A 15,514-nucleotide genomic window follows, 5' to 3' on the forward strand; every position below is an offset into this window, starting at 1 on the left:
TGGGTTTGGGGCATCCTCACGCTGGGGCATCCTTGCGTCGGGATGTCCTGCGGCATTCCCTAGAGGCTGGTTCCGCACATCCCATGCCCGGGTGTACGGGCCTCGCCTCCTCCGGTGGCCCCTCTGTGGTTCCTTCGGCTCTAGGAAGGAAGTGGCGCTAGGGCGAAAGTCTAGGGTCTGCTTGTGGGCTCATGACGGCGACGCCTTCAGGCGTCATTTTTCCCACTTCCCTCTTCCCCGCTGTGCTCTCTGAGAGAAAGACTTGACCATGTTGGTACGACAATGACGGCGCCTGTGGCGTCACTCCATCCTTTGAGGTGTCGTCTTGGAAGCTCTGCTGGTTGCCGGTGGAATCATTGCTGAACTCTGGCCCTCTTTCACCTGGTCCTGGTGGTGGTCGTTTGCTCTCCTTGGAGAGTCCCTGCTTCGGTGCTTGCCTTCACCTTATTTTGCCCACCTCATCCGGGTTGCATAGGCTGATGTTTGGCGGATGATTTACCGCCCCTCTTCACTAGCGGATGCTTTGCCATTGTCGACGTGCTGGTTGTTGATCGTTTCAAGCGGATGCTTTGCCACCTTCGAGTTTGGAGACCTTTTGCAATCTTGATGTTGGTGTATCTTTTAGCAGGTTCTGTTGTTTGGTGGTGTCTAGGTTCGTGAGTTCGTGTGAGTTCCCTCCCCCGTTGTTCTTTCCATTCTTGTGTATGGTGTTAGGGTCGCATGCTACTTGCTTGGTGGTGCTTTGTAATCAAATCGCCCTAATAGCCTTTGTCTATTAAGGTTTGTATTGGTCGTGTTATTAAGGTCTGTATTGGTCGTATTGCTTTTCTTTTAATAAAATACGTGCTCAGTCATGTTTGTGAAAGATCGTTGATTCAGCTTTTGAAGATGTAACATCCTAAAGTTTAACTACTCATACCTACTAACACACTAGGAACACCTCTACTAACCTGTTTACACTTTTCTTTCTTGCTTACATAGAAGGTTAACGTCGGATTGATGACATAGACCCTATAAGGCTATATGTGGCAAAACTTCCTGAATTATTCCAGTTCAAGTGCGCTAGTCATCGCTATTAAGCCGATACTAACTCAATGCACTTCAAACGGAACAACCCATTGGTCTGTCGGGTCTCCGCCCGATACAACCACGGTTCAACAGGATCGAAGCAGGTTTACCTCGCACGAAGGCGAGTTTACAATCACAGTACAGCTCATCAACTTTTAATTTACAGATATTCAAATATTATTACAAACTTTGTTCAAACTTAAAGTAAAATTTATACAAATAGTGTTTAAACTGACATCTAAACAGCTTGTCCATGCTCACAGCGGAAGGAAAATAAATACGCGACTACACACGTCGCAAAGGTTGACACCGTGCTCAGCCCACGGCCTGGTGTCACTCAGGAGGGTCACTGTCAGCCGGGGACGGGTCCCACTCCACGGACCAGCCAAAAGGAACAGACGTTGGCCATGCAGGGTTGTCTGTGGGACTCTCGAAGGCTATACCTGAAAAAGATACTAGCAAGACTGAGTATTCTAATACTCAGCAAGGCTTACCCGGGATTGGGTATACTTTAGCCCGTAACTAGACTCATGAAGGCATTGTAAAGGCTCTGGGTTTATTTTCAGATGAAAAGCAACAAAGAGTATGAACTACTTTCAAATTTTAGCTTTCATATCCTAGTTGATTAACCATTCTAGGTTAGCACCTACACTAAACAAGCAAGGTAGAGATTATCATTCACCATGATTATTCCATCAATAGTTATACTTCTTACTCTATGTGGCAGAAGGAATAAGCAGTCTCAATCTTCGCGAGAAACGGATGATTCTGAAACGAATTCAAACCTTGCAAGGGTAAACCTAACTCACACACTTGGAACATCCAAAGATCGTTCCGAAGCAACCGTTTGCCTTTCATTCGGGTCATGGAACAGGGCCACCACAAGCGACTGTAGGACCGTACGCACACCAATTGTGCAGGATATACGTCTGTAGCGCGACTACATGATCCCGTATTCCTATCTGCCTTTGTTGTCGGCCAAAACCCGCCGGCGGCCCGTGACTGGCAACACGAGGAGCCGGGAGGCTTCCGGGACGGCTGGTGGGTCCCGGTCCCTCGGTCAACGACCTAGCGATCCGGCGCGCACCCTGGCTTGAAGTTGCTAGGCGTGCCACCTGATCCTGCACCTGATCAGGAAGGTGTGACGTGTCAAATTCCTGCGTGCATAGACATATGTAAAGATTAGTCCGAGCCGTGATCGGCTCATCACCTTCTCCCCGGTATCGGCTATAGAGAGCCGATTGCATCAATACCGGATCGGACCTTTGGAACAGGCAACATACAAATATATATATATATATATATATATATATATATATATAAATAAGACTTGCTTCATAAATATCAATCTAATCCAACCCACGATAACTAAGCCCTCATTGCACGATTGGAACATCCTACACGTGATTGAGCCTAACGGATACATGAAAGCATCGGAATAAACAATCTAAACAGAGATTAAAGAAACAGCCGAAAAGCCGATTCCTAAAACAACCTCTATTCAAGCTACAAGCCGATACTAAAGCGTACTGCCGGAACATTCAACTCGTTTGCAAGGCCTAATCATGCACATATCGAACCACACCTCTAAATAAAAGCTACTTGTGCAAGCATTTTACGATTAAGAATCAATTCTTTCTTGTACAGATTGTGTATTAATTTACTATAACTATCGAATACGTTATATACCCGTGTTGCTGCGTTTATCCGAGTGATCCACAAACGACGAAAATCCCTCTTTTGCCTACCTCTATCTCGATGAGAAGAAACAAAAGCTCTTCTTACTTGTTGAGTAATCATTCGATTAAGTCTTAAATGAGCCCCTCTAAAGTTTGAGGCAAATGAACGCATTTTTGTTCGTCGTCTCCGAGCTATATATCCTCGCGAAACTCTGGTCATTGAATAAAATTAACCTTAATGAATAACTAATGAGAAACCAGCCATAACAGATCGGATCTACTGATAAAGACAAAACAAGATGCAACCATCGCATCCATGATCGAACACGACGATTAAGCACACGAGAGCAACGAACAAAGCATGATTAAGACGCAAAAAGAATAACATCACTCTATGCGTGCTAGGATAACTAATGTTACTCGCCGTCTACAGGGCTTCAGAACGAGCAACATATGAATAAGCGAGCAAGGGTAATGCTACCCCGATCACGCAGAGCATGATCGGGGCCGCATGGCACTTACCCGATGAAAACCCTAAAATAGGGTAGGCGATGCGGCGAGAGTTGTTGATGAATGATTCTGTCTTTCTTGTTTATTCATGGTACATATTTATAGTCCATAGACTTATCCTCTTTAACTAACCCTAACCTAACACGACACGAATCTTAACTGCTTATTCCTAAATTACACGGCCTTTCTGGCCTCAATCACCTGCACAGGGCCTGATTCGCAAGCTTATCGTGACTGTCTTCCAAGCCCATCTTGCTCCATGGTCCACTTCTGGCCCGGTCAGATTATGGCGATAACACATGCCCCCCTGGTTTCGGCAATGGTAATTCCGAAATCACCTTATTTTAAAATCGCCTCGACCCTTCGGTTTCCGATCCATACAGCCACGCCCTTTCGACTTCCAATAGATGTGACTGCTCTGTACCAGTTTCCTAGGGAACCGTCACGGTGCCGATTCACTTCACCTCTCTATTTGCCTTTATAAACTTACCCCCGGCATCTTCCCCAATCATCTCTCTCTCACAGCCATTAACCATTACGCTCCTCCTTTTCTCTTGTTATGGCTTCTTCTTCTTCTGCCTTCTCCGTCATCTCTTTTGAATCCAAAACCTCCTAAAGCCAACTCCAGAATATAATCTGATAGCAGCTTACGAAGTCCGGGCCCCCTTGCATTGGGATGCAGAAGAATGGGATTTCCATTTCCAGTCGGAGGATGATGAATCCTTAACCGATGGTGAGGATCTTGCACTCCTCTTCGGAGCCGAGCTGGAGGACGATGAAGATGATGCATCTTGGGGGGAAGACTTCTCCTCCTCAGAAGAAAAAGTTGATTCCCTTTCCTCCGATGAAGACCCGATGGCAGGTAACTTCCTCTTTGGCAGGTCAGCGGATGAGGCTTCCGACGACACCGAAGAAGCCGAAGATGATGTCAGCTTCACCAACACCAGCAGCGAGAATGATGACAGCAGTGACAACAGTAGCGATGATAGTGGTTCTAGTGTTGCTCTACCAACCAAGCATCGCAAGACTGCTGGCGTGTACTGGTGGTAGGTTGTAGCACCACCATTAGTTTGTTTCAAAGAGCAGTTAGCTCTTCTTTTGTACTTACTGGCTTGCTATGAATGGAATCCGCTTTGCATCAATAATCTTCTTGCGCATAACAATCTCCTCAAGAGCCGATGGCAGCGCATCGGCCTTAGAATATACCAATCCGGATCCGAAATAACCTTCCAATTTGCTTTACCCTCTGCCGGACCTCAAATCCAAAGCAGATCTCCGGTGGTTCCGGAATCCAAGCTGACTGCACACCTCTTTTGCTCATAAACCCTAGCCGCAAAATCCTCCTCTGCTCCTTGAAACGCACACTCGATCCTGCGCCGCCACCCTTAGATCTACTCTCCAAGGTCTCGATTCTAGACTCCCGATGGCGAAATCTTCGAACACCGCCGCCGCCGTCTTCGGCCTGAAGGTAAACTTCGACCCCCATTAATTTAATGCAGCAACCGTGAAATCTACTGCGTGGTTAAATGACTCTTTCCTCGGCAACATTGTTTTCTTGGGGTTTTTTCAGGCTTCCGATATCTTCTTACCACACCCTTCTTCCCCCAATTCTTACTGCCTCGGGCCTCGTTCCTTCGAGAAGCCCATAGATCTGATTTCATCCGAAGCCAATCGGATCCCCTTCGTGAGTCAGGACATAGACCTAGAGTCTTGGTCAGATAGCCTCCGCGCTTGGCCAAATCCTCTCGAAGGTTGGATAGTTTGGTATAACAGAGTGGCGGATGCCTACCAGCCCCTATGGGAATCCATCGGGATAGCCGATGCCCTGTCTCTGTCCCTTTCTCCTCTTGAAAAAGATGAGAACCTTCTGAAGACTATCGGCTACTTCTGGTCTGATGCCCTGAATTGTTTTCTTTTTGGGCATGGTCCGATGACACCAACGCTGTTGGATGTCATGATGATCACTAGCTTAGACATATCATTAGCTTGTCCCTCTGCTTACAGACTCTTTGTAGTCCCCTTTAAACTGTCTTCCAAGGCAGAATGTACTAACTGGAGTACATACTGAGCCAACACCAGAAGAGCAACGGTCCTATATCGGAGAAGGAACACACGGCCTTCCTAAACTTGTGGCTTGAACATTTCCTCTTCTGTGGCCCGTCCCTTGCTCCCACTAAGAATTACCTCTCTCTGGCTTACGAGCTGGTCAAGGGTCACCCTGTTGGCCTTGGTAAATTATTCCTTGGGGAACTTTACAGATATCTTCACCTGATGACTTCGAGCCTTCTTTCGTAGAAAAAACTCAGAACTGGTGGTCCGTGGTGGTTCATCCAGTTATGGGCTCATCTTTACTTCCAGAGCTTCACCCCCAATTTCCCTTCTCTAGTCGGCAATTCTTTTCCTGACCCGAGTGGGAGACAGATTAGATGCACCAGCTTCGGGCAGGCTCTGTACAGTCTTCCCGGTGGGAAATTGAACCCCCCAGACGCCTTACGTTGGTTCAGGGTCTTTTACCGAGGCCTAGACGGCCCAACCTTTCTCCCGTACATTGATTCTGAACTTTTTGAGAACCCGGCCATGTTCCGCCTAGCTGATTTTGACAATGACGCTGACACCAAGCATCTGTACTCCATTATGGTCTGGCCCTGTCTTCTTTCGATTGGCATGAGCACTTCCAATCGGATTATGAAACCAGGGTATGAGTTTTACCAGCTGGTCGTAGCAGCCCGGCAGCTTGGTCTTGGACAAGTACCTCCTCACTTCCTTCTTCATCTCTTGACGTCAAATAGAGTGGATCTCCCTGATGCTGTGACCGCCCAGAGGTGCTACAGTCTTTTTTCAGACCTTCCCCTGTCTGTCCCTGCCAATCTCGCCTTCACTTCCTCGGCTGTCGATTTTGGGGGTGGTAGTCGATGTGGAAAACTCACGTTTTCCGAAGAGCTCTAGGTTCGATGCTGCAGCAAATCCACCCCGGATATGAAATTCCCGCTGGAGAGGTACTGCCTCTTGACCAACATTTCTTTCTTTTGACTTTTATTGGACTCTTTCCAATTTTGTCCCTTATTTCTGCAGCAAGAAGATGGCCCGGAGCCGGTGAACGATGATGGGACGCCCTTCTGCTTCTTGCCAGTTGCTCCTGTGGTTCTCTTCGGCAAGAATGCACCCCCTCCTTCAAAGAGTATAATGCAAATTCAGCCGAGCACTGCCAAGTTGAGCCCCAAGTAGAAGTGATCCTTTAAAGCCGTTGCCCCCCGAGCTCGTTCTAAGACGAGGAAGGTCCTCGTCAAGAAGGTCTGGAAGGAAGCTGCACCATCTCCTCCTAGCCCAGAAGTCCCGATCGCCAACCAGGTTCGGATCACCTCCCTCTTCTTATATAACCAGCCTTTCGTTCATGGCCATTCTTCCTTAATCTCGCCCCTTTCGCCCGCAGCCCGTCGTGGTGGATGTCTCCAGTGGGGAAGAACCCCCTCGCCAGCAGGGCTTGGCTTTGGAGGCACCGGAGGATATGGACGTGCCCATCAGAGCTTTGATCACCCTTCATGATCTTGATGCGGCCGTCCTGGAAGGTCCTTCTGCATTGGCTGACGTCCCGGCTGCTTCGCCAGGTACGCGGGAGCCGATCGTGACGGCGTCCCTTGTTAGCCCCTCTCTGACAGGACCATCCACTACCTCAGCCGCTGCCGACCTCCCTGCGCGAGAGACACATCTAGCAGAGCCGACCGTTGCCCCATCGGCTATTGCTTCTTCTTCTGGAGGCATGACCCCTCTGGCCTCTACCATCATCGTTCAGCCTTCGGAAGGGACGCACCCTCAGGAGCCAATCGTTCATTCATCGGCTATCACCACATCTTTTTCGGGACAGGTATGCCTTATTCTTTCTAATTACTTCAGTCTTTTCCCTCTATGCCTTGCTCACCCTTTTCTCCACCAGAATCTGGACCTTTTAGAGCTCCTCGCGTTCGATCCTGCCTCAATTGGGTCGGCCATACTGGAAGCCAATGACCCTCCCCTGAGCTTGGCCAGCACTACCAATCAACTTCTTCGTATGAAGGATCTTTTGTCGGGACCGATCGACGCCCTGGTCCAGGATTCCAGTGCAGTGAAGCAGATCCTTGATGAAGTCAACTCCCAGCTCCCCGTGAGCCTTCAAGTCAAGCTTTTGCCGGCCGGGCACCTCCCCTCTTTCCGAGCAAAAGTGGCAGAGGCTCGCCATCGGATTGAGACTCGGCGTTCCCAATCCCTCCTGAGGACTGTCATCTCTGAGATGTGCCAATCAGTTAACAAAAAGAAAGCCGTACTCGACGCCAAGGTTGACACATCTGCCTCTGCCCAGCGGCTTCATCTCCTGGAGAGAGAACTAGAAGACCTTGAGGCTAAAGTCCGGGCCACCAAACAGCACATCCAGGAGGAGAAGGATCTTATCGCGGGTTCCAAACAGGAGGCAGCAGTCTTGACGGCCGAGCTGAAGGCAGACCTGGCCGAGCTGAGCAGCCTGAGCAAGCAAGTGGTCCCGGGGGCGGACGAAGAAGATGAAGCAGTGATTGCTGAATTTGACCGCATCCGCCTTGACACCATTGCTGCCATCAATGATTTCCTCCAGAAGACCCGCTCAAGATGAACTTTGTATTTTCATGTCATAACCCTGAAGTCGATGGTTGTACATTGGCTATTTGATGACCTGTGGTGATTAACTGCTACAAAAAACTTCTAGAGTCGATGGTTTTACATCGGCTATTCTGATGTCTTTTGTTAACGAATAGGCCGATCATACTCATCGGCCTCCTTTTTCATTTCTTGTCTTGCCAAAACGCCATCGACTCGGCCCGTGTTACCTTTCTTAGTTCGCTGGCCATATCGGCTTATTGCCTGATGGGAGCTATCGGCTTCACCGTTCGTCAGCCCACATACTCGGGAAGTAGTTCTTAAGATGTTGGCCGTTGACTGCCACTGGAAACTTGACGCCATCCAATTCTTCAAGCATGTACACATTTCCAGGTAGGACCTGGTCAACCCTGTACGCCCCGTGCCAGTTTGGAGACCACTTGCCATATGCCGCGTCCTTAGTTCCCAATGGTAATACTGCTTCCCAGACCAAGTCTCCTACTTAAAATTCCTTCGGTTTGACCTTTTTATTGTATGCACGGGCTACCTTAGCCTTATTCTCCTTAATCTTCTCTAGCGACCATAGCTAGAGTTCCGTGAGATCCTCCACATTGTCACTCATCAGAGTAGCATATTCCTCTATAGATAAGTCATTCTGGAATTCTACGTGCCTTGACCCGGCCATAACTTCCCATGGTAACACGGCTTCCTGCCCGTAGACCAAGTGATAAGGAGAAGTTTTTGTTGCCCCATGACATGATATACGGTATGCCCACAGTTCTTCTAACAAGACCTCGTGCCAGCATCTGGGGTATTCATCGATTTTCCTCTTGATCAACTTGATAAGGCTCTGATTGGATGCTTCGGCCTGTCCATTTGCCTGAGCATAATATGGAGACGATCTAATCAGCTCGATACTGTGACAGTTCAATTACTTGTAATGCTAGACATATATTTTGTTAGTGTGAAGTATGTGCTTGTGAGTGTAAAGCTCATGTGTGTTTATGTGAAACTTTTTAAAAAAATTTAAAGTGCAAGTAAAAAGGGTATTTTTGTAATTATAGAAAAACCTAGGGTTGTTTTTGCAAAATGTAATTGGATAGGAGGTATTTTCAAAACAAGTGAAGGGTAGTTTTGCAAATATGTTTTTCTTACTTTATGTCTTGTAAAAATATATATTTATTCAAAAGTTTCATTAGAAATGCATGTGTTGAATTGGATAAAAATTTTGGGTAAAGTTGTGAAAATAAGGGTGTTTATGTAATTTTATAAAAGTACAAGTCCTTTTATGCAAGTATTTGATTTACAAAAGTAACTTTCAAAGTCACTCAGGACTAAAGTGTAAAAGGTGCAAGTCATCATGACATGTCTATCCAATCATTATGACAAGTCTATCCCGTCATTATGACGTGTCATAAATGCTTGCATTTAGGTCCTGAATTTTATAAAGTTACGCTCTTTAGGACAAAAGTAATTCAAATCCAACTTTTATTCAAAACTTCATGCGTAAAGATATAAGTTTTGAGTTTTTGAACTTGGGCCCTAAAGCAATGTTGTAGAGTTTGAAAAACTCTCCAACTTTTGTTTTGGGCATTTCTTCTTTAGGGTTTTGGATTGTTGGGAAATTTTACTTTATAGAAAGGTCCCGGCAATTTTCTGAAATTATGCACAGGTCCTTAGGAGAGTTCCATTTCTCCTTCTCTGCTCTCCCTTCCCCTGGCGACCTTCCTTTTTCTCTCCACTGGCGACATCTTTTTCTCTGGTTCCCGTCCTTATCCCCATTCCGTTCTCCCTCTCTCTTCCTCCTCCACATGGTTCGGATGGGCTGAGGCAGGCGCTGGGCGCCAGCAGTGCAGGGCGGCTCAGGCACGTGGGTGCACAGGGGCACGCGCGAGCCGGCGGCGTGCACGGAGGCGGCTGCGGCCGGGCTCGAGCGCGCGCAGGCGGAGCGCCAGGCGGCTCGCGGCTGGCGGGACGGCGCGCGGGAGCCGCGGCAGGCAGAGCGGCGGCCGCAGCTGGCGCTGGAGCGCGCGGCAGCGCGCAGCTCGGGCGGCTCGGGCGCTGCGCGCAGACGCGGAGCGTGCGGGCGGCTGGCGCGGCGCGCAGCTGCGTGGGCGAGCGGTGCAGGGTTGATGCGGGAGCTGGCGGTGGCTCGGGTGGCTGTGGGAGCTGGGCGTTGGGGCGAGCGGAGGCGTGCGTGAGCCGAGCGCAGGAGCGGGAGCTGGGGCGCAGCGCAGCGGCTCGGAAGTGGCACGGGCAGGAGTGAAGGCTGGTGATGCGGGCGCACGGGTGGAGCAGCACACGGCGAGCAGGCACTGGAATGCGTGAGCGCTCCGGATCCAGGCGACGCCAGAGCGCGGTGCTGGCGACATTGGCGCAGGCGCTGGAGCAGAACGCGCGCAAGCGCGTGTGTGGGCACGGTGCGGCCCGGCGTGCAGGACTGAACGTGCAAGTGGAGCTCTGGTGCGGCGGTTTGGCGTGGGCTAGCACGAGGACAGCAAGGCCCCGCGCGTGAAGTACCTGGTGATGATCTGGCGCGGGCGGCCGTAGCAAGACGTGACGCGGGCCAAGAACGCATGCGGTTCAGGCGTGCGCGGAAGCGATGTGGCAAGACCGGAGTAAGCGCGGATCCGGCAACAGGAGAAAGAGGAGTAGCAAGGAACGGACGTGCGTACGGCAGAAGCACACGCAAGGGAGCAGAGGAACAACAGAAGTGGGTTCGGCAACAGCTTGCCTGCAAACAGCATGGCGTCCAGGGTTTCCTTCCAGGGTTCGACCACGTCGAGTGCTCGGCGTGGGGCGGCGGAGGCCACAGATAGTGATGCGGCTACGCTTTTGGCGAGGCGAGCCGGAAGGAGAAGCGGCGAAGCGAAGGCGGCGGTTATAGCGTGGCGAATTCGGAAGGAGCAGCTGCGCGGGTGTGCCGGCCGTGTTTCAGTGGCACACGTGCGTGAGCAGAGAAGGCTTAGCTCGTGAGCAGATGGACCCTGGAGGTTCGCGGAGGAGTTGTCCTAGCGAACCAATCCGGCTCTGTCGTTTCATCCCAGGGGTCCACGACATCCAGCAGCTCCTATTCCTCGTCGAATTTTCAAATCAGTGAACTTCTACATTTCATAGAATTTCGTAAGAAGTTCATAAAAGTACAAAATCAGTTTTGTTTGAAACCCTAGGTCAAAATCTACAAGTTTTATGTTGTGATCTTGAGTGAAAGTCTTCGATTTGTGATCTAGGTTGAATACTAGGAAATGAATGCTTTATTAGTACCTTGTGTTATATGCATGTACTGTAGCTGAAAGGTAAATCATAGGATGTATGTCTCAAGTATAGATGTGTGATATCTGGTTAATCCCTTCACCCGAGTGCTCATATCCCTGCCATCAAGGCATCATCCTCGTCTTGATTGCAGTTTCCTTAAGGTCCTTTTCATATAAAGATCTTTGTTAGTCCGTGTGTATCTGCTGGTTGTCCAATACATCTCTGCAGCTATGCTTTAGCGTCGGCTATTAGCTCAGCCGCTAAGCATCCGTTTCCTTAGAGTCTATGATGTTCCTGTATAACAGCTGTCAGTCGATGCTTCTACCATCGGCTGGTTAGCCGATACAATTCTTTTGTTCTGTCCTACATCGATTGCACATAGTCGATGTATCGAAGAGGCACACACAATCTTCGAATTCTTGCTATCGGCCGATCCAAGCCGATTCTAGTTGTTTTCCATATCGGTCAAATATGGCCGATCAATCCTTAGTTTCCCCATCCTTATCCACACACATCTATCAGCCGATTTATCAGCTATGAAATCGGCTATATATCTATCAGTCACATACCTACAACCACACTCCAATCGGCTGTACGTCACTCAATTGTTGTGCTGACGTAATCGAGCTGATGCAACCACATCTAGTTACCTAGGATAACTCTTAAGCACATCTCAGCTAGACATCCGATGTAGATAGCATATCGACTGCACCCGCCGAATCGCACCACCACAGATCGGCAAGTTAGCACAATAAGAGCCTCTTTTAGACACGACCAAAGCACATCAATCAGCTAAACCGGATGCATCCTCACCGGTTAAGGTCAAGACCAATACACCAACCCATTTAGATAGACCAAAGATATGCTGATAATCCAATCGGCAAGATTCTTCCTTTTTCTGTACTTGGAGTACTATACCTTCTATGTTCCTCTCCTAATCAACTGATTTGACCCCAGGTGAATTCAAATCGGCTAACCTCTTCTGCTTATATACCAAAACCGTTTCTGCTGTTTTCTCTTCCAAATGGAAATCAACCGATTTCCTAAGGCAAGTAGGTAGTTCCCTCCTTTGCCAATTCTATCGGCTAAACCCCTGTTATTCCAATCGGCTCTGTTGTAATCTTCAACAAGAAACAATTCTAATTAGTTATCCACCTAAAGCTCTACCTAAGTTTAGTTTTAGATCTTTTTAGTTGTTATGTGAATAGTGTGTTAAATGAGTGTTGAATTGCAACTGTATTGTGAAGTAAGGTAGTTTTATGTGCACACTTTGAATGAAATGTTGCATTGCATGTAGATACGACTACTTCCGCAAACGGTGCCTACAAGATCTTCCAGGAATCTGCGGAGGACTTTTCTGAAGACCAAGTCAATGTCACCAAGGGATTTTCGGAAGTCCCGAACCAAAGTTCGGCAGATAATAATAATACTAACATCCCTGACTTCAGACCCACCAGTAAAGGCAAGCCCCGGTGCATAACCCCGTAATTAAATTACTACATTATGCAATCTTATACTTATATATTATATCCTGCATTAAGTCTAGGAGTTGAAATGGAACCCTAGATGCATTGATACTAGGAACCAATGTTTTGAACCTGAGTCCATATCTGCTAGATGCTCTGCTAAATAGGACCGGTAAAAGTCGAGTGATTTCCTATCACTCGCGCGATATAGGAGTTGCTTGTTTACACTTCTGCAACCACTATAAGGATGACGGACAGGGTCATGTGCTGTATCATGACCTGGAAGTTTACCCTGTCTGTTTCGTTAAAAGTTGATAAGGTCGATATGTGCGGTAGTGGTGGCTAAGCGTTTGAAAGTACTAGCCACATGCCGCGAAATATGGTAAGCGGTAAGCCTAGTAGCTAATTGACCCGAGGAGTGGATATACCTCCCACCACTCGTCTTGCTTCTTCTGGTTACTTAAGTTCGACGTGTGGGACTACATGTTGCAAGGGCAACCAGGAGTACGGGTTTTGTAGTCGCGCTACAGACGTACGTCCTGCACTTTGGAAGTGCGTATGGTCCTGCAGTCGCTTGTGGTGGCTCTGATCCATGAGTTGGAAAGAAAGGCAAACGGTTGCTTCGGAACGACCCTTTGGTGTTCCAAGCGTGTGAGTTAGGTTTACCTTGCAAGGTTGAATTTCGATTCAGGAATCGTCCGCCTCTCACGATGAATGAGACTGCTTATCCCTTTTACCACATAGAGTAAAAAGTGTAATTGTTGATGAAATAATCTTGATGGATGATAATATCTATCTTGCTTGTTTAGTATAGGTGCTTACCTAGAATGGCTAATCAAGCTAGAATCTGAAAGCTAAAACTTGAAAGTAAGTTATACTCTTAGTTGCTTTTCAGCTGAAAATAAACCTAGAACCTTTACAATGCCTTCCTGAGTCTAGTTATGGGCTAAAGTATACCCAATCCCGGGTAAGCCTTGCTGAGTATTAGTATACTCAGTCTTGCTAGTTACATGTTTTCAGGTAAAGTTTTTGAAGACCCTACTCTTCCCCTGTCTTGGCCCTGTGCTCTTCCAGAAGGTTGGTCCGTGGATTGGGATCCGTCCCCGGCCAACATTGGTGATCTCGAGTGATGTCGTGTTAGGGCTTAACATGACATCCGTCATGACAACGTGTTGTGAATCGTCACGTATGTTTTCCGCTGTTAAAAATCATAACTTAAACAGTTTGTAATGTTTTCTCTAAGTTTGAAACTTCATACTTCTTTTGGAAACTCTTATAATATAATTCTCTATGATGTAAAATGTGATGGTGATTGTATCTCTGGACTCGCCTTCGTGTGAGGTAACCTTATTTGATCCTGTGTATCGGTGGTTTATCAGGACGTTACCCGACAGGCCAAGGGATTATACCGTTTGAAGCACGTTGGAGCCCTCGGGAGTGGACTCGCGTACTTGAGCCGGTATAATTCAGGTTGGTTCTACCACAGATACCCATATCAGCGGCAAACTTCTTGAATTCTTCTGAAATAAAAACCGAACCACCATCTGTTGTAATGGTCTATGGGATCCTAAATCTGTGAATGACGTGTTCCTTAACGAACTGAATAACATCCTTAGATGCTACCGATTTCATTGGGACCGCTTCCACCCATTTGGTGAAATAATCTGTGATAGCTAGAATGAACTGATGACCCTTGCTAGATGGAGGATTAATTTTGCCGATCATATCCATACCCCAGCCTCTGAACGGCCATGGTTTAATGATGGGGTTCATCATGGACGCTGGCACCATCTGGATCTTTTCGAACCTCTGACATGCTTGACACCCTTTATAATACTTAAAACAATCTTCAAGCATGGTGGGCCAGTAGTACCCTGATCGCCTAATTAGCCACTTCATCTTGTAAGCCGATTGATGAGTCCCACACGTTCCTTCATGAACTTCATGCAGGAGCCGATTGGATTCGACCGGCCCTAAACACTTAAGCAATAACCCTTCCAAGGTCCTGTAAAACATATCATCCCCTATCAGGACATACCTCATGGCTTTGTACCGTATCCTCTTGGGTGCCCCCCGAGCCGAATCCTTCAAGTAATTGAAGATATCGGCTCTCCAATCTCCCTGGTCCAGTAAGTACACCTGATGATTTGACCCATCGATTTTATACCCTGAAGCCAGTTGCGTTAGATCATTGGCCTCTGCATTCCGAGCCCTAGGTATCCAATAAAAATTTATATACCTGAACTGGGCTATTAGCTCCTGGTATTGGACCCACAACGGGAATAGCAGCTCACTTTCGCACTTGTATTCTTCTGTAAGTTAGGAGATTACCAATTTTGAATCCCCGAAGACTTCCACTGCTTCTGCTTCGGCCTCCAGAAGCAATTCCATGCCTTTATGCACTGCCTCATATTCTGCAAGGTTGTTGGTACAGGTAGCAGGTAATCTGATCGAGAAAGAATATGTTGCCCCCCGAGGCGATACCAGTAAGATGCCGATGCCGCATCCGTCTCCACAAACTGATCCGTCGAAGTACATAGCCCAGGCTCATACAGAAAGTGCTGCTATATTGGTATTGACCCTCTCAGCAATGAGATCCGCTAACGCCTGCCCTTTAACTGCTTTTGCGGGTTGATATCGGATATCAAACTCTGATAATGCAAACATCCATTTTCCCAATCGGCCTTTCAATACAGGAGCCGATAGCATGTGTTTTATGACATCCGATTTGCAAATGATGATTACCTCAGCCGATCGCAGGATATGGCGAAGCTTGGTGCACGTAAAAAATAAACAAAGACAAAGCTTCTCCATATCGGGGTACCTTGTCTCTGCATCCAACATTCTCCTGCTAAGATAAAATACCACCCTCTCCTTGCCATCATATAATTGTACCACCACTGAAGCAATAGAGGTGTCGCCAACTGACAAATA

The sequence above is a fragment of the Panicum hallii genome, chromosome 6, assembly GCF_002211085.1.
Source record: "Panicum hallii strain FIL2 chromosome 6, PHallii_v3.1, whole genome shotgun sequence".
In the NCBI taxonomy this organism is placed as follows: domain Eukaryota; kingdom Viridiplantae; phylum Streptophyta; class Magnoliopsida; order Poales; family Poaceae; genus Panicum; species Panicum hallii.